The 19,686-nt window shown below is 32.8% G+C and overlaps 1 protein-coding gene across 1 annotated transcript in view; it reads left to right on the top strand.

The window, feature by feature from the left end:
• The first annotated feature begins 7,585 nt into the window (after nucleotides 1–7,585).
• LOC120769491 (trissin receptor) overlaps nucleotides 7,586–19,686 on the top strand; it is a 225,170-nt gene continuing 213,069 nt past the window's right edge. Inside the window, exon 1 of the mRNA XM_040096520.1 lies at nucleotides 7,586–7,651. The gene's annotated coding sequence lies outside the window, so the exon portion shown is untranslated. The remainder of the gene's footprint in view (nucleotides 7,652–19,686) is intronic.

Raw genomic sequence — 19,686 nt, 5'->3', positions numbered from 1 at the left:
TTAGAAAAGCAAATAACTCTTCGCAATATCTAAACTTTATAATACCATGTTCAGACCGAAAATTTAAAAGATTAGATTATATTTAAGCATTTAATAACCCAACAGTGTTCTCACTGCCGTTAGAAAAATCAAAAAACAGCTGTTATTGTCATTCAAGAATTCACATCGCTTAATATTTATCAAAAGAAAAGATTGTCACATAGTATTTTGAAATAAAAATACGGCTTTGATTAAGTGTCGGTCTGAACATGGTATAAGCAACAAAATATGCTTCATGCAACCATTCATTTTTAAGGAATAATCTAATTAAAAAACAAGCGCTGAGAGAACTTTCTATTATTTCAAATAGATCGTAAAGCCTCCATCTAAAAATGGCGGAGATATAGATTGAGACAAGTTTTTATTGTTATTTTTTTGGTTAAGGCTGTGGCAGATGTGATTCTTCCCATGAAGTTATACGCCTTATACTAGACATATTTCTTTTTCTATTTTGTATCTATTTATTCTATAGTTTATGTCGTCAAGATTGCGCTAAAATATTTCTAACATTTTATTTCTTCCTTCCTCTTCATAATATTTATTAATAATTCTTCGAATAAATTTTCTTTTTCTGGCCACCTCTATTCTGAGAAAATCTTACCGTCTACCCAAAGCAGTGCGCTTGCGTACAGAGAACACAAATTTTAATGCAAACCCAAATTTAAGGTTGCCACACCATTAAATTAACGAGTTGAGCATTTTGGGTATTTGTTGGATAATTTTGTGTGTGCGAGGTTTACAACTTTTTGCATATCTAAACCCGGTGCCGTTTTCACAATTTTTTTAACGTATTCTGTATATGATATCTTTTTGGTTACATAACTACCTGAGATCTGCTTCTTCGCTGAAAACTGCGCAGCAAAATCAACGGACGACTACTGGCTGCAGGAGAATTTACATATAGGAATCTTTGGGCATAGCTAGGTAGGTAATGGCGTTTGGGCAAACACCGACTACATGATCCCACTTTTCAACTGGGAAAGAAGTTTCAAAGTAAGCATATAAAAAGATGCCTGTCCTAAAGGTATGTTAGCTACGCACAACACTCTAAACATCTATACGGATGACTCGAAAATGGACGATGGAATTCGTGCGGGATTATACTGTCTAGAGTTAGGCAAAGGCAAGCTTTTAAGTTGCCGGACCACTGCTGTATATTTCAAGCTGAGGTTTTTGCTATTGTGAAGGTCCAGGAGGTGGCCTCTAATGCTCCTGCAGCAAAATCTAGAGCCAACATTTATGTAGACAGCCAAGCAGCAACCAAGACAGTAAATTCGTATTGCATATCGGCCTGAAATGTCTTGGGAAGCAGGGCAGCAGTAGAAAGTGTTACTAGAAATTAACAACTTCACTTATTTTGGATTCCAGGCCACAAACGCATCTTGGGTAAGGAAATAGTGAAGGAGATTGCCAAGACTGGTGTAAGGCTATCATCCGAAAACGTGATCAACATTGGGTAACTTATGCATTGTGTGTACGACGATCTTAACAGAAGCATGGTAAAAAATATCAAGACCCGATGGAACAAATTACCTGGGTACAAAATTGGAAAAGTCATGTGCAAAACGGTAGATTGGAAGTACTCAAAATTCTATTGGCACTTGATAGAAGAGACTGTAGGAACATGGTGGGAATATTAACTGGTCACTGTCTGGTGGCGACACACGCTCGCAGGATGGGGTTAACGAATCGAGAAAACTGCAGGAAATTTCTAGAGCAGGGCACCAGGGAAACAATGAAGCATCTCTTGTGCACTTGTCCCGCATTAGCAAGACTACGCTGTGAGCATCCGTGATCCCCACGGTATGATACACTGAAGGGGGTGTCGATAGTGAGGCCCCAGAGTCCGTTAAAATTTGCGTCAAGCGTAGACATCCTAAACGATGGCCTTTCCCTTTGGACTTAGCAACTGAATTCCATCTGGTATTACAAAGGACGTGGTCTATGCGTGGTTTATTGGCCTACCAGATTAATCTAACCTAACCTTGTGAATATATTTTGCTTAATTTTTCATGATGGAAAAATTTACTACACCTACAATAAAATGCCATATTTTTGTAACTTCACATGATTTCAACAGTCCGGTAACTCTATATCAATGTAAACAACAACGCAACCAAACACACAAACAAAGCAAATCGAGTGCAAAATGTGATTGCAAAATAAAACCAACACTACACAAATCTAATGAGAGCATACTCAGCTAACCGGCAAAAAAGAGAGCGTCTACAAAAACAAAATGCACAGTCGAACTAACCACCAAATTGTGTACACAAAAACAACAAGAATGGTGAATGAAAGCAACACAACGCCACTTTGTAGTTCAAGTTCAGCAGTGAAGCAATTACAAAAACAAATGTGAACAACAAAATGTGATAAATCATAAGAAAAAAGTGCGTTGAAAAGAGCGCCGAACACGTGATGGCAGTGGCGCCAAAACCTGCCTCAACATTGTGCAGCAGCGACAAGTGGAACGGTGTCGGCGTGATTATTGCCAGCCGCAGTGGTGGACGCTGTGGGCGCGGTGGGTGCTGTGGGGTCGGCCTTTTGGTGACTCCGCGTACAGAGATGAAATGCTATTATCAGTTATAATGGCTGGAATATGTAACAATAACGCCGCTGCTGTTCGGCAGGTATGTAGCAGGTGCAGCGCGACAATTTCGCTTTTAACAGTGCACGAACTCTGCATAAGTTAACAGCGCACTGTAAAGCAACGACTGCAATTATGTTATAGCCGTGCTTGTTGGACACTTATTCGGCAAGACATTCAACAGAAGGTGTTATCATTTCACAGCGAGCGGACGTATACGACGGAGACGAAATAAAATGTGCGCGCATTTACCGTTTAAAGGTGAGAGAGTTTAAGTGAATTTGAATTTGAATTTGGTGTAAGTGTGCAAGTGTTTGTTTGCGTGAATATATTTATTCTATATGCGCGCGTCTCTAGTTAGCAATAACGGTAAATTTAAACAGAAAACGCTAAAATATGAATTATTCTGCATTTTGGAAATTGAAAATGAACGGGTGGGAGTGTATTAATTTACTGCTTCGTGTATAAACAAACAACGAGTTGCGTTGTAAGGCAAATGTAAACAAAAGTGGCAGAATAGCAGAAAAACAAAATGGCAACAGAAAATTTTCGCAAACAAAACAAATAAATGAAAAGATAAATAATAAAATTTTCAAAGAAAAAAAAAATAATTGTTGTGGTCTTTTTGAAATGATGTAAATAAAAGAATTATTTGAAATATTTACATACATACATATAAACAGATGTAAAAGTTTCCTATCCGTAGCCTCTGAGTTCCATTTGCTTAATGTTAAAAAGAAAACTAAAATTTAAAATAAACAAATATTAAAAGTAAAAAAAATCCAAAAATTATAAGTGTATATGCGCTTATTTAGCAGTGAATAAAAATAATTTTATTTTTTAAATTAAAAATGTGAAAAATATGCTACACAGTTTTTAATAAAAAAAACTTCAATATGACAAAAAATTGTTTTTTGACGTCTTGAAAATATTAAAAGTTTAAAAATTTAAAAAAATAGTTCATTTCGAATTCTCTGAAAATTAAAATTATTATATAACAAGTATAAAAAAGTTGGAAATTGAAATTGCAATTTATGTATGTATGTGCGCTGAATTTAAGTAAAAATAATTTATTGTTGTAAAACAAAAAAATTAAAAATTTTACTATGTATTGAATTTATGATAAAAAGTTTTAAAACGACTAAGAAAAAAATAATTATTTGAAATACATTTTTGAAAAAGTAATTCTTTGTAATAAATGTCTGGCAAAAAGAAAACAAAATTAAACTTGGCGAAGAAAAAAGTAATTATTTAAACAAAAAGTTTCTAGAAGAGAAGAAAAGAAAATTTATTTGGAAAAGAAGAAAGTAATTATTTGAAACAAGTTTTACGGAAAAAGCAAATCTTTGATTGCTCATGGAAAAATAAGATTTAAATTATTTTCAATAAAAAATTGATTGATGACACTAATTCTTTGAAATAAATTTCTGGTGAAGCAAAGAAAATTTTTTTAGCGAAGACAAAAGTAATTATTTAAAATATTTTCTTTGATAAAAAATTTGTTGGAAAATTAAATTTCAATTATTTTTATTAAAAAAAATGATTGATTACATAATACCTTAAGAACCAAATTTTTTTCAATACCTTTAGTCATAAGTAAAAAAGTACTTCTACGAAGTTAGCTTCCAGAATCGAAATATTCGCTGAAAATACCCAGCCCAGTGTTGTACAGTTTAACAATTTCTATGAAAATCACATTTTAATTACTTTCATCGACAAAAAATTGTGTAAAAAAAGTTTTAATCACTAAGTCACTGCATGAAGAAAGAACAGTGCCATATGTACATACATTTTAATTGGAATTTCTCCAATTGAGTGATTTTTAATTACAAGTTTCAACCCATTACAGTGAAACTTCGATAATCTCAATTAGTGGTAATCATTACTGTGAAAATTTTCAATATTAAAAATAATAATATTTCGAATAAAGCATGAATTTATTATTATGGTGTGAATTGAAAAAAGTTTTCAAAAAATATTTTAAAAGTGAAAAGTGGCATGAAACTACATAGAAAAAAATAAGCAAAATTTATTTTATTTTTCGAAGGCTTTGCATACTTTTAGGCAAAATAAAGTATTTTATTGATTATATGCTTGAATTGGTCAAAAATCCTGATAAAATATTTTAAAAAGTGGAAAGTGACACGAATCGGAATAAAAATTGAGTTGAAAATATAACAATTCTGGCATAATTTTAAGCAAATAAAAAATTATTTTATTACTTTCTAAGGTTGCTCATACAGACTTGAATTGGAAAAAATTGCCGAAAAAATATTTTAAAAAGTGACAAAGTGAATGACATGAAATTAAAAAAATAATAATAGATAAAAAATATTAAATATTTTAAAAATTGTTTAGCAAATTTTTAGGCGAAATAAACTATTTTATTGATTTTATACAACCTTGAATTTGTAAAAAATCCTGCTAATATATTTTAGAGAGTGGAAAGTGACAAGAAATAGAATAAAAAATAACTTATAAAAATAAGTTGCTTTCAAGGTTACCTTATACATGTACATGTGAACGAAAAAACACATAAAATATATAAAAAGCGAAAAATTATATTGAAAAAAAAAGAATTAAAATATATATTTCTTTTTGCCGAAATTTTTGCATACTTTTAGGTGAAAAAAAATTATTGCTTTCGAAGCTACCATTTACATACTTCTTAAAAGTATAAAGGAATTGCTTAAAAGAATTGATATGACATTGACGGGACATGATATTGAAAATAAAATTAAAAAATATATTTTGAGTGTAATTTTTGCGTACTTTTAAAAAAAAATTGTACTACTTACAAAGTAAAAAAAATTTATTACTTTGAAATAAGTCTAGTTGATTTGAAAAATGCAAAAAAAAATATATTTTAAAAAGTGAAGTGAAAAAAAACTGCAATAATATATAATATGTATTTTATTAGAAATTTTCGAAGTCACCGTTTATATATGTATTTCTCAAACGATTAATATAATTACTTAAAAGTTATGATATGACGTGATATTGAAAAAAAATTAAAAGCTATATTTTTTGCGTAGCGTTACAAAGTTTCCTGTTACCTTGTTTGCATATTTTTAAGCGAAAACATATTTACTACTTTCAAATAATTTCAGTTGATTTGAAAAAAACGGACAAATATATATTAAAAAGTGAACTGAAATAAAATTGAAAAAATATTAAATAATTTTGCTCGGAATTTTTGCATAATTTTAGGTATTTTTTTTTATTGCTTTCGAAGCATACTTTTGGCAAAATTTTTTTATTACTTCTCAAGTTATCATTTTTATAATTCTCAACCGGTTAATGGAATAACTTATAAGTTATTAAGCCTATACTCTAAAGCTCTTTGAGCTATACCATATCGCTTACTCAGGGTATAAAATATATTCTATTAAATTTTAAGTTTTGCATTCTTATAGTTTTGTATTATGTAAGATATAAATTTGAAAAAATTCTATAGAGAATGAATTTTATTAGTCTTTTTAAATTATGTTTTCCAACATGAAATTTCACAAATAAATTTGTAAGAAAGTAAAGTTTATATAAATTTATAACAAATTGCTCTTACTTTTAATTAAAATGGCCTAAAAAAGTCAAATGTACATTGCTTAAAGTTCTAAATGTTATTTTTAAATATTTTTTATATTTTAGAGAAGTGGAGTTCTTACAGATATCTAAATAAAAATTTATCAATGAAACTACCAAAACCTCAATTTTTCTAAAAAATGTGAAGATGAATGTATTAAAACAACCACAAAAGCACTTTCTGCCGAAAAATCTAAAATACGTTTTGTGAAAAATTTTGTGAAAACATACAATAAATTAAAAATATATCAAAATCGCTCAAAAGAGTACTACCTGAAATAAGATGGTTAAACTACAAAAGTCAAAGTAGAAATAAGCACTTCAAAATAAATGGAGCAGAAAGTGAAAGAGCATATGGAAAGTAAAACAGGCAGTATAAAAGCAAAGTGAATAAAACAAAAAAAAATAAAAAAATTATAAAAAAATATAACGGCAACGACTCGAATAATAAGCTGCAATAAGTAGTCGTGCCAGAAAAAAATGTAATTATTATAGCAAACAAAAAAATATTTTAAAAACCTACCCTTTTAGCTTTTTAAAGCGCTTTTAAAACTGCAGCATTACCTGCTTTTAGGCGCACATTACAATAATCATAAATACTTAATAGCTTACGCCCCTCTCAAAAAGCGCTGCATAATGCTTTGTGAAAATGGCAGCGCCTTAAATTTACGAAAAGAAGAAGTGAGCTGTCGCAGCGAATAACTGTAAGCGGCGAAGTAAAACTTTCGGCCAACATTAAAGTTTGTGAAGCATTAAAGAGTGCAGCAGAGCATGGCATTAGAGCGCGCGACAGCAGTGTGAGCAAAAGTGCAAAAGTGTATATGAGACCTAAAGTGACCAGTGAAAAGTGCGAAGTGAAGCAAAAGGTGCTTAAAAGTGAAAGTGAAAAGTGAATTGAAGTGTGTATCGAATTAAGGTCATAGTTCAAAATGTTTAAATAAGAAAAAGAAAAATATATGAAGCAAACATTTCGAAAAGTGTCAAAGTTTCTACAGAAAATGTCCTTGTAGTACTGCTCAATAAATATCGCGGAAAATTTATCATTGAAAGTTTGCTTTGCTCCAAAACAAATTTCTCATACGAATTCAATATCAGTTCGTCTATATAAAAAATACTTATTTAAAATAACAAATCCAAGTAAGCTGCTCACCGCATATCCTTTTTGCCAGCATACAAAAAGCGCATGAGCTTCAATACCCAATAATAAAAGTAATCCAAATAAAATCGCAGCTAAAATTGAAAGTGAAAAAGACACTGCGAGATAAACAACTGATCCAGTGTGTGTTAACTGCCTGTAAACAAGCTTACGGCATTAGGCGGCGCGTCTACGGAAGCAGCAGCTGCAGCAGCAGTTGTGGTAAAGGACATTCGGCACAAACATACTGAAAATTTAATGTGTTTTGCTTTAAAGATACGCACTTATTTTTCGAAAACTTGGAGGTAAGTGAGTTTTATGACTTTCTATATGTTTATATTGTAATTATATATGGGTTAGGGAAGTAAGCTGGCAAAATCTCTCATTGATTGATGAATCTTATCCATGAATAAGTGAAACTTGCAACTTTAAGTAACCAATGAAGTCAACAAAATTATTTCTTTTATTCGCGATTCCTGATCTCAGGTTGAAAAAACGTTAATTTCTATTGCACAGCAGCTATAAAAGCATAAAAGTATATATGTATTTGTATAAAAATCTTTATCTCGATTTTGAGAAAACTTCCATCACTTCGTCGCAGAGACTACACGTGGTAACTTTTCCTTTGTCCACTTAGCGATGAGGAATAGTGCATCGGGAGGACTCGCTGGAGAAGAGGTGCAGTGAGTTTTTTCACAGTTGGGTCGAAGCTAGGAGTAAAGGTTGTATGAAATTATTCTGTAAAACGTTTTTCGTCAATGTTAAATTTAGAGAACCGGATCACTGTAGAGTTTTTCAGCAGAAGTATAGTGTCCACTACGAAGTGGAGCCTCTAGAAAATAATTCCAGTAATAGAAAACAACTTCATCATCAGGCTCGTTTGCGTGCCTGGTCATAGCGGAATCGCTGGCAACTCCAAAGTCGATGAGCTAGCCAGAAGGGGTACCCTTAGCCCGCTCAAACTGGAATAAGACAAAGTTGGATCTACATTGGCGTCTTGCATTCTAACACTAGACCAATAGACCTCGGATGTTCTTAGCAAGCGCTGGTCAATGACCTGGAAATGTGCGACAGCAAGGTCCTTGTGGCCTAAAAACAACTGATGAGATCTGCTGAACTGCTCGCCCTTAGCCGACGCTGGTCGATGACCCGTACCTGCTCAATTGCAAAATCCTTGTGGCCTAAAATGAACACATGAGATCTGCTGAACTACTTGCCCTTGGCAAAGTTCATTTTGCAGCAATTCATACTGGACACTGTCTAGTGTATCTTCATCCCGCAAGGTAAAAATAATGTTGAATGCAAGTTGCGAAAGTTGTATGGAAGAGGGTGAGGTGGAGACATCCAGGCACTTCCTGCTCCATTGTCCAGCCTTTGGAACACCGAGGTTGAAACAGCACCCCAGACGAAGCAAGATATAGACGAAACTGACAGTAGATAGATAGATAGATAGGAAAATTGGGGCTTTACACTCATATATGGTCACAAGGTCCAGCATCCTGAACAATTTCAGAAGCCTGCTGAGGGTATATGATTCCTGTTCACGTATATGGAACCAGAGGCTTGAGCCTGCCTCTGCAAATTGCTGGAAAATGCAGAATCAGGTGTTCTGGACTTTCCTCTACCAGTTTGCGCTAGATAGAAAGCTGTCATTAGCCGTCTCAACAAATTTGTGAAAAGCTCAAAGTGTTTTGTCGATCTTATGAGCTTCTGATCTATTATACTAAAAACTAGTTTTAAGTATCTCAATAAATCGGGTCTCTAAGCTATCCAAGTGAGATCGACCTCTTAACATAACCTAACCTAACCTAAGTTCCTAGGTGTTATTAAGGGGTTAGACAAGTCTGGTGTTTTCAAAAAATTAAAGTTTTTTGTGCTTAAGTTAGACATTCGGATTTCACAAATTTTGTTAGAAATATTTTTCTTTTTTAATTTTAGTACGCCACTTACAAACAAGTTTTACGGGTATTGAGATGCCGTTATTGTTAAATTTTGTTTCCGATATTATCATTTCCTACACATTTGAGCCATCACTGTGGACCTTAGAGATTCTTTTGAAAGCGGTTAAGCTGGAGATTGGCTCAGTAGCCACCATCTTTTATGAAAATGTGAATGTCAAGACTTATTTATAACAATCAATTAAGTTCATTGAAAAGACCTGGCACATAGCGCTACTAGAAATAAGTTCATATGATTTTCAGTTAGCCCTAACCATCAAAAGATGCATGTATAAAATTGACAGCTTTCGGATCATTAGTGAATTATATCAATTTGAGTGAAGAAAGTGAGTTGTTGGAGTGAGCTGATACTCTAAGGATATGAGTATGAGATAAGGATTGAGTGTGTACATCATATCATTCATGAATATTTGGCTTGAGAGAGCTCTGTGCAAAGTAGTTGTCGTGCTGAGCTCATATTTTTGACCAAAACAACGTCGAGCTGATGATTCGGAACAAAGTTTGGAGGTGTTCAAGCGTAATAAACCCGAGTTTTTGCGTCGATAAGTAGCAATGTAACAGACGGCTGGCAAGGTTATGGTGTTTGTATTTTGAGATGTGCATGGAATTTTTATTCACTACATTGAAAAAGGAAAGGCCTTCAACAACAACTAATAGTGTTATGAAGGACAAAATCTCTGAAAAACAGCCGCATTTGAAGAAAAGGAAAGTGCTGTTTCATCAAGACAAAGCACCGTGTCACAAGCCTATGAAAACGATGGCGAATAACCATGAATTGAGCTTTGAATTGCTACCGCATCAACGGTATTTTTCAGATCTGCCTTCCAGCGACTACTTCCTGTTCTCAGAGCTCAAATAAATGCACGCTGGGAAGAGATTTTCGTCGAATGAAGAAATGATCGCCGAAACTGAGGCCTATTTTGAAGCCAAGTACAAATCTTATTACTAAAATGGTTCGAAAAGTTATAGGGTCGCTTTAATCAGTGTATCACACTTGAAAGGAACTATGTTGAGCATGAGCTATGAAAGCAAACGATTTTTGCCAAAGAAATTGGTTTTGCTATCTTAGACTTCCGGCGACTTTTCAATTGACCTGTTCCATTCAAAATTATTTACACATATTTATCATTTTTGCATAATTCATTTGATATTAGCTTTACTGTGTGCTTAGCTTTAGTGAGTTGACTGATACTGGTGTTTTCTTCTTATACGATATTTTTGCTTTTGCTTTTCGAAAGATACATTAAAAGTTGCAATTGGTGAATATATTTTGCACATATTTCCTTGAGAATATGCTTCTTATTCCATAACCTTCACCTTACTTTCTAGTACCTCAACAACAAGCTACAAGCTACAAGCTAATGTTCCGCTGTAATAATATGTACCATAATGTCACCTAAAATACAAAACAACGTATCATCAAAAAAATCGAAATTAAGTTTTTTATTGCTTACGATTCACTACGTAATATTAAAAATTAAATTTTCAGCTGCCGCAGTCAGATATAACCAATACATAACCAACAAGTAACCAATATATAACCACTATATAACCAACATATAAGGAATATATAACGACTTTATAACCAAAACTCAAATTTTGTTTCAATACGAGTATAAGTGTTTTCTATTATATCGTTTTTCTTCGTCTGTAAACTTATGAAAAGTGATGTTATGTTATTTTGTATTTTAGCTGCCGATATGTAATACCCATTCGGCCATGAAAGCATCGGCTAGCCGACGAAAAAAGTGATGTCATAAAATAGTGTCGTTATTACATATGCGCAGGGCACACTTTTCGCATATCATATTGGCGCTTTACTTAACGAAGTACGATAACGGTACCCATTACGCGTCGGTGCACAAATAATGAGATGCTTGTGAAAAAGAGAACTTGAAAAAAAATTTCGCACAAAAATGGCTTATGTTCCGGTTAATAATGTACATGGGTGCATGAGTGTGTGTGTATGTGTGTGTGTTGTGGCATAAATTGTATTGCTGAAATTCGATAGCACGTTTGTTAAACGCGAATTTGTAAGAAACGCAATGAACCGCATGGCTGCCATAATAAATTGCGCAGCTAACGACATCCATTGCTGATGAGTGCTCACCTCGTTGTCATTTAACAAGTGCTGCAGCAAAAAGGTAGCATGTGATTGTATGTGTGAGCGGTAGTAGAGTACTTTTATTTTTATGATAAAATGGACGTAAGGTAGAAATGAAAGAATGAAAAAGCATAATGTGCGTAGATAAAATGCTGGGGTATAGTTATGAAAACCGTTGCGTGCTTTTAGGCGTTTCAGTAGTTTTTTGCCAAATTGACGTAAAAGCACTGGATTTTGCGGTTAATATAAATTGGCGTTAGAGCACGAAACAATGTATCGTTATTTAGTTAAATAAAATACAAATAAAAAAAAATATTAAAAAAAATTCAGAGCAGCGTTTAAAATAAAATAACTCAGGAGCCAAAACTAAAAGCACGTACACTTAAAGAACAAATAAAAAAAATTAAAAGCAAAAACCCCACTTCATGCCTTATGCGCCTAAAAGTACACTACAAGTAACCCCATAAAAGTATACTACACCTTGCAAATTCATCCCTTTGTGCAGCAATATTATCAGCCAATGCCAAGCGTGTAGGTTTCATTGAAAATTAAGTTGGCTTCTAGCTATCAATTTGCGATCTTCATGACTCAGCAATACACCGGTGCGATTGAAATAACAAAGCAATGCTCATGAAATTGAAAATTTCGCCAATAAGACATATGTACGTACGTCCCCAGGAGCGTGCTTGACAAAAGCAAAAGCAAAAAAAAAATCAATCAGTGTTGTGCAGAATGCAGAGCACCTGCTGAGTTGTGAATAAATTAGATTTTTTTCTATTTTGAGCTTGGCTTGAATGAATACAAATTGCCGCATCTGTTTTTGTGACAGTAAAAGGCTGCTGATTTTTGCTTCTTGGGCATAGTTATATTAAAATTTATTTACGCAGCGTTGAATAAAGTGAAATGAGCACTTTAGGTTTGCCGGTGTTGGGTATAAATGTGGGGAATTTATTATTAAAATAAGTGCAAATATTTCTCAGGGTATGCATAGATGATAGCTATTTGTAGAAACTATAACTTTATTTGGAAGTTAAGGCAGTCTAGTGCCATAAAGAATGGCCTAAGTTTGGCAAGATATTCCAGGTGTAAGGAAAAACGAGTCAAATTGTTATTTTTAAGGCTTTATTAAATATTCATTTGAGTAAATACCACCTGATCAAATTTGAGTCGGACAGACCAAACTAAAAACTTTATTATTTAGTATTGAAGGCATACAGCGTCACTTAAAATGCAAAATAACGTAACATCACTTTTATTAAGATAACAGGCGAAAAAAAGGCTATAATGAAGCCTTTTATATTGAAACAAATTTTGGGTTGTGGTTATAAAATGGTTATGTATTGGTTATATTTTGGTTATAAAATGATTTTTTATTGGATATATTTTGCTTATAAAATTATATATAGGTTATACCTGAGCGCGGAAGCTTGAAATTTTACTATATTACATATATGATATGACGTAGTGAATCGCAAGCAATAAGAAGCTCAATTTCGATTCTTTTCGATACGTTATTTTGCATTTTAGGTGACGATAGGCGCTTGAGACAATACAAATATGTACCAAAACATTAACCGAAATGTATACAGACGATGCGTATTTAGATCCTCAACTATTTCACTGATGCCTAAACTACAATTTTCAAGCACCGTTTTTTTAATTTTTTCGATGGTACCGTATTTAACAGAGTTGGATGGATGACTCGCATTAGATAAGACCATGACTTCATATTCTTCATTGAATGCTTCTTGGCGCTCAAATACTTGTTTTCGTGATAAAGTAGACTCTTCAAAACTCTTTTTTTCAACGTTTCCGTAGTCGTAATTCTATTGAAATACTACATTTTAGGCAATTTCGTTCTTCAGCTTTTTTTCATGGCAAAAATCGCCAGACAAACTGTTTGCGTCTTAAATAAACAGCTGTCAAACAAATACTAATTGGCATTGACTAATTGAGATCAAACTTTACATGAGCATAAAAAGTTACTGACAGCATATTTCGCAAAAAGAAAATTGTTTTGATGCTGACTGACTTGAATGTTTCGACACTACAGCGGAATTGAATGGGGTCACTGGTTTCATTTTGTACCAGTTGAATACTCTTTTTAGAACCGTAAAGTAAAACAAAATAATTTTTGAACCCTAACTTTAAGGATAGTATCCTCAGGATAATTTTTTTAACTTTGTTTCACTTCTTATTCGTATAGGGATCCTGGACTCTAACAGTTATAAACCAGCTACATCGGGGTCAAAAATTTACATCTGCAAAAGAGTTTGAATAAATTTAATTAGCAGCTATTTTCAGCTGTAATTTTCAGCAGGTTTATGAAAATAACGTTAACTCGAATGGATAAAGTATTAAGGAGTCTTATGCTATCTAGGCAATACACAAAGAAAGTTGTCTTTTATATTTCGCGATTAGAGAACAAAAGCACATATTAATCACATAAAATTGCTTTATTGTTTTTCAAAATATTCTCCATTAAGTTTTTTACACTTTTTTATGTGTTTGAACCAATTGTCGAAGCACTTTTGCCACTCTGATCGAAATATCTCCAAAACATGCGTTCTGAACGCCACAACCGCTGTCTAAAAATGTTGGCCACTTAGTTCATTTTTTCTCGTACGAGAATAAAAAGCAGTCAAATCGATGTTTTAAGTGATCAAAAATTAAGTTGTTTCAGTCGATGTCTGAGGGCTCGCATTTTCGTGATGAAGAGTGATCCTTCTTAATACTTCGGTCAGGTGGAAATCCAAGTCTCCCTGCTGTCGAGTTATCCACGTATGAATGTATACGTATAAGGCTGTGCGTCCACCGTGCTTTGACTGAAGTTTGTCATCGTTGCTGCCATCTAATTATGCTCTTTTTTCTCTCCTCTCATAGTTTTATTTCTGTATTTGGTGCTGATAGCTCATATAATCTCGTGAATTCATCTCCTTGGATGTCTATGGACGGCTAGTAGCTACTACTTCAGCTGCTTCGCTGAATATAGTTCGAAAGCATTTGTTACTCTTATCGCTGTGAGTCTAAGCACTGCATTTATTGGTCTGGCATACTATTTTATGTCTAGTCTATGTATTTATGCTGGAGCAGCATATAGTATTATTGAGCTCATCGCTTTTGCTATTAGAAGTCGATGGTTGGAGTGCACACAGCCTCTATCATCATTCTGTTTTGTGTTAAGCCAGTTCGAAACTAACAGAAGAGAACATTGGTGTTTCTTAGGTCTTGTTTAGCAACTGCTACCACTATAAGGTCGTCCGCGTCTGCGTTTAGCACTCCATCATTCACGAGATAACATAAAAAAGGGCCTACTACTGAACCATGTAGTACTCCACTTGAAATAGAGTAACTCTTGGTGCCTTCGTAGGTGTCTGAGATCAGCCTTCTATTTGTTTAATGTATATCATTTGAAAAAATTATTTTTTAGCGAAAATGAGAGCTTATTCTAGTAGGGTAATTTACCATCTATAGAGTCTACAATACTCTTTCGATTTTTTGCTAAGTCGTCTCATTCAAAAGTTATTTGAGACCAAAGTCCAATCATAAATCGTAAAATATAATTTTTATTTTATTGCATATTCTTTCACAAATTAATTCCTCATTTATATGTACATATACAAGTATAGTATATTAGAAATTATTTTCTAAACATTATTATAAATAGCTCAAATCACGTTTCCCACTCACACATTTACCACTACTGCTGCCGCAATGAAAGTCCTTCACTACAAACGAAACTATTTTGTGAAATCTCTCATAAAGTTGACATTCCAAAATGCCAAAGTACATACTAATTATATTAATGAACGAATAACTAGACAAAGAAATAGCGAAAAAAATACAAATAAATAACCACCTGTGTGTGTGTTTACCTTTAACAAGCTATATGTATAGACACGTGTTACGACACGCAGCTATTAAACTTTAACCCCATGTAAATTGGCGCTCATGAATTATGTAAAACACGCAACATGATGCCGCTAGTATATAAGAATGCTTGTACTACAAGATTTGTGTTTGTTTACACACACACGTAGGTCATAACGCATCCTTGTGATGTGAGCGAATGAAAGAAAAGAGAAGAAAAAAATTCCAGTCACGCAAAATAATTGTGTGCTCTCGTGATATGCATTGACAAAGCGTAAAGAAGGAAGCCATAAAGCTGTCTAACTGTTTCCAATCAGCGGAAAAGCATTGGCTGCTAATAAATTATGTTTATTTGCGCGGTTATTATACTTTTGTCTTATTTATTTGCATGAATATTTGCTACTCAAATGATTTTTTATTTATTTTTGGTGAATTTGTAGGACAATGTTCTGCTTTTATGAACTAAATTTTAGCAATTGTTTGCATGTAAGTAGATTAAGATAGGTTAAATTGGTATTAAATGGTCTTTAGCTTGATTTTGATGGTCGGTTTGTATGGCAGCTATATGCTATAGTCGTCCGATTCAAACAATTTCTTCAGAGGTTGTAGCGTTGTTTAAGAAATCCATCTCTGCCAAATGCTGTGAAGATATCGTTTTAAATAAAAAAGTTTTCTATACAAAGACATCATGCCGAACGTTCAGTTTGTATGGCAGCTATATGTTATAGTGGTCCGATCTAAAGAATTTTTTCGGAGATTGTACCGTTGCTTTGAATATCACATCTCAAAATTTGTGAAGTTATCACTTTAAATAAAAGAGTCTCCCATACAAAGACTTCATTCCGATCGTTCAGTTTGTATGGCAGCTATATGCTACAGTGGTCCGATTTAAACAATTTCTTCGGAGGTGGTGCTTCTGTTTGAGAAATCAATCCATGCCAAATTTTGTGAAGCTATCACTACAAATAAAAGAGTCTGCCATACAAAGACTTCATGCCGGTCGTTCAGTTTGTATGGCAGGTATATGATAGAGTGGTCCGATATTGGCCATTTCGATGAATGAGTAGTTTATTGAAGAGTAAAGGACGTGTTCAAAATTTCAAATCGAAATCTCTAAAACTGAAGGGCTAGTTTGCGTATATAAAAACGGATAGAGAGTGCTGACTAAGTCGCCTCTGCACGTCATGCTGATCATTTACATCTATGTTTTATATCTTAGATGTTTCCTTTGTTTAATAATATTGTTAATATATCGTACTAAAAGTATAATTATATGAAACAATACACTTACCAGTACAAATATCTGTTATATCCATCCCCTACAAAATTCGAAATCTCAATAATTCAGCACTAAAGACTGCATTAAGACCATTAAATTAATAATTTAAAATTTCCAAATATCTTTATTTTAGCCATATATTATTATTATCTTATTCTGAAATTTCTGAAATAATTTCAAAATTTTCCAAAATATATTTTTTTAAAAAAACCGTATTTTTCAAGCACTGCTTAAATTTCACTTTTATGAGAAACAAATTTTTTTATTTTCAAAATATTATTTACCCAAAATTCGTGAAATATTATTACGCTTATGAAGCACTTTAGACCAATCATAAAATAATCAGCGACAAAAACCCCAAATTTATTGCATTTTTCGCCCTCAATTAAATATTAAATGCATATACACACACACGGCCAAAAATAAAATGAAAACCCAAAGCAAATAAGCGAAATAAAGCAAATATTGAAAATGCCGCGATTTTGAGGAGTAAATTGGCAATAAACGTTAGTTATACGCTTTTGAGCGCAACAGAATTCGTAATAACTGTGCACACACCAAATAAATTCAATAAATGTTACTCATACGCCGTGGCTAACCCAATGGAAAGTTAGATAGCTGTGCCACGCGAACACGTAGGAACAATAAAACGAGCGCAAAAGTGCTGCAAACAGATACTAATATACATACACACATACTGAAGCATATTCACACACACACACACAAACGTACATACATATAAACATGCACATGGCGATCTGTGAAGCGTGCGGCATCCATAAACGAAATTCAATAAATTCGGCATAGAAGCGAAAATATTGAATTTTACTGCGGAGTCTATAAATAAATTAGTTATATAAACTGTGAAATCATAAAGCCATAAAAAATGTGCACTTTCGTTCCCAAAAAAAGACTTGGAAAAATATTTTTGCTGCGCTAAATGCTAAAATGCCGCGACTGCGGGTGGCGCACGCTAGGTGCATGAGGCTAGAGACCGCTAAAACGCATAAAGCAAACCGGCGTCGAAATAAATTTAAGCGAAAATATGACAATGCAAGTACGAGTGCTCATAGATAGCCGATGCAATAGTGCGCAATGCCATGAAAATAATAAAAGCAAATAGTAAATGAAAATGAAAAATTATCAATGACTGCAGGTGTGTAAGTGCCCATATACGTTCTTGTACTTGTACATGTGCTACCTCGATTTCTGCACTACTGCCCTTCGGTGTGGGTGTGCGCTAGCGTTTGGTCAGCGTATAAACAAATGGCAATAAAAGAGTGTAGAATGCAGCGTTAAGCTAAATAAATTATTGTCGCATAGAAAACAAAGCCATTAAGATAATGTAGACGTGAATTGTGTACAGTTATGTTTGCAAGAAAATGACAGTTGCATTGTAAATAAAATGACTGGCATTTCCGCGGCAATAATTTGTTAGAAAAGTGTGATAAACAGGAAGTGGTGAGTTACTAATGCAGGAAGCTTGTTTTTTAAGTAGATACCGGTCAGTAATATAAAGTAAGTTTAAAGTGAAAGTTATTATTGCTTTTTAGCACTGTAATTTAAATGTCATAACAAAAAGTTCTTAAATCCAATCTTTGTAACTATGACAAATAAATTATTTTAAAAAGTGTCGATTGATTTTTACAAATTTAAAAATCCAAAATTTTTCAAAATTTGTTTGTAACTATGACAAATAAAACATTCAAAAAAGTGTTGCGATTTAAAAAAAAAATTTAATTTCAAAAAAATTTTATTTTTCAATTTTTTAAATTTCAAAAAAATTTTAATTTTAAATTTTTGAAATTTCAATAATTTTTTTAATTTTCAATTTTTTAAATTTCAAAAAGTTTTTAATTTTTTATGTTTCAAAATTTTTTCATTATAAAAAAATCGATCAACACTTTTTTGAATGCTTTATGTGTCATAATTACAAAGAGACTTTTTTCATATTCCCATATCTTTAAAACAAACACACTATAATTTATAACGATGTCTTAAATAGTTTTTGAGTTACAGTCTTCTAAATTGTAGTCGCTCAGCTCAATTTATCTTTAAAAACTTTTCTCCCAAAACTGCATTTTTAAAATTTGCTTGAGTGCTTGGGAGATAAATGATCCGTTTACTATTATATTTTTGCAGCATCTTCTTTATATATCCAGTTCACCATACAATGATCTACCCGTTTATTGAACTGAATCCCATCTTATTGTTCCTTGATTATTGAACATTATTTTCTATTAGAGGATTTGTTTTAATTCCGCAGTTTTATGTTTAAATATCCAAAATAACCTTTTCTTTAGGCTAGTTGTGCCCTTAAATGTAAATCTAATGTATTTATTTTTTCCAGATTTGAAATCTTTATATAATCACTTAGGTGAGATTATGAGTTTAGCAATACTCACTTATTATTTACATATTTATAAATTTTTTAATTTAATTTTTAAAATTAAAAACTGCATCAAACTCCCAAATATGGTTTCCTGATATTACATTGAACTCTACAATTTTATCAAATGATCGCTCTGCCTTCGATTCATGAGGTGTGAGTCGTAGCTAAATCAGTTTTAAGGTATAACAATGAACTGTTGCCTACATTTAGGGTCATATAATGATAATTGTTAAAAAAATTGGAAAATTAACGCACATGGAGTTATTGAAAAATAAATTATAAATATTTCTTTTATTTTTGTTATATAGGATAATACTTCCTACAGTGAAAATAACGGCATTTATGTTTTTATAATGACAAAATTAAATTAAAATAAACTTAAAAAAAACGAAATATTTTTAAATTTATTTTTTAATTTTCTTTTTTTTTCTAGTTTCTAAGAGCAGTTTTTCCGGTTGTTTGTAACACCTGAAAATAATTTAGTTAGGTAGATATGTATATGTAACCCATACATATAAATGATCAGTATCACGAGATGAGTTGAATTCCGAATGACTGTCTGCCTGCCAGTTCATTCGTGCAAGCTGTAGTGGGTCTGGCTTTAATATACCTACTATCTAACCCATTCAAGCTGTATCAAGTTGGGAGCATTTCTTTTTGACTCACCTGCTCACCCTATGAAAACCAGGGAAATTGGATTACAACCTTCTCTTATAACGGTTTTCTTAAATAGTACT

The sequence above is a fragment of the Bactrocera tryoni genome, chromosome 2 (assembly GCF_016617805.1).
Source record: "Bactrocera tryoni isolate S06 chromosome 2, CSIRO_BtryS06_freeze2, whole genome shotgun sequence".
NCBI lineage: Eukaryota > Metazoa > Arthropoda > Insecta > Diptera > Tephritidae > Bactrocera > Bactrocera tryoni.
This window is presented reverse-complemented; position numbering and strand designations above follow the sequence as displayed.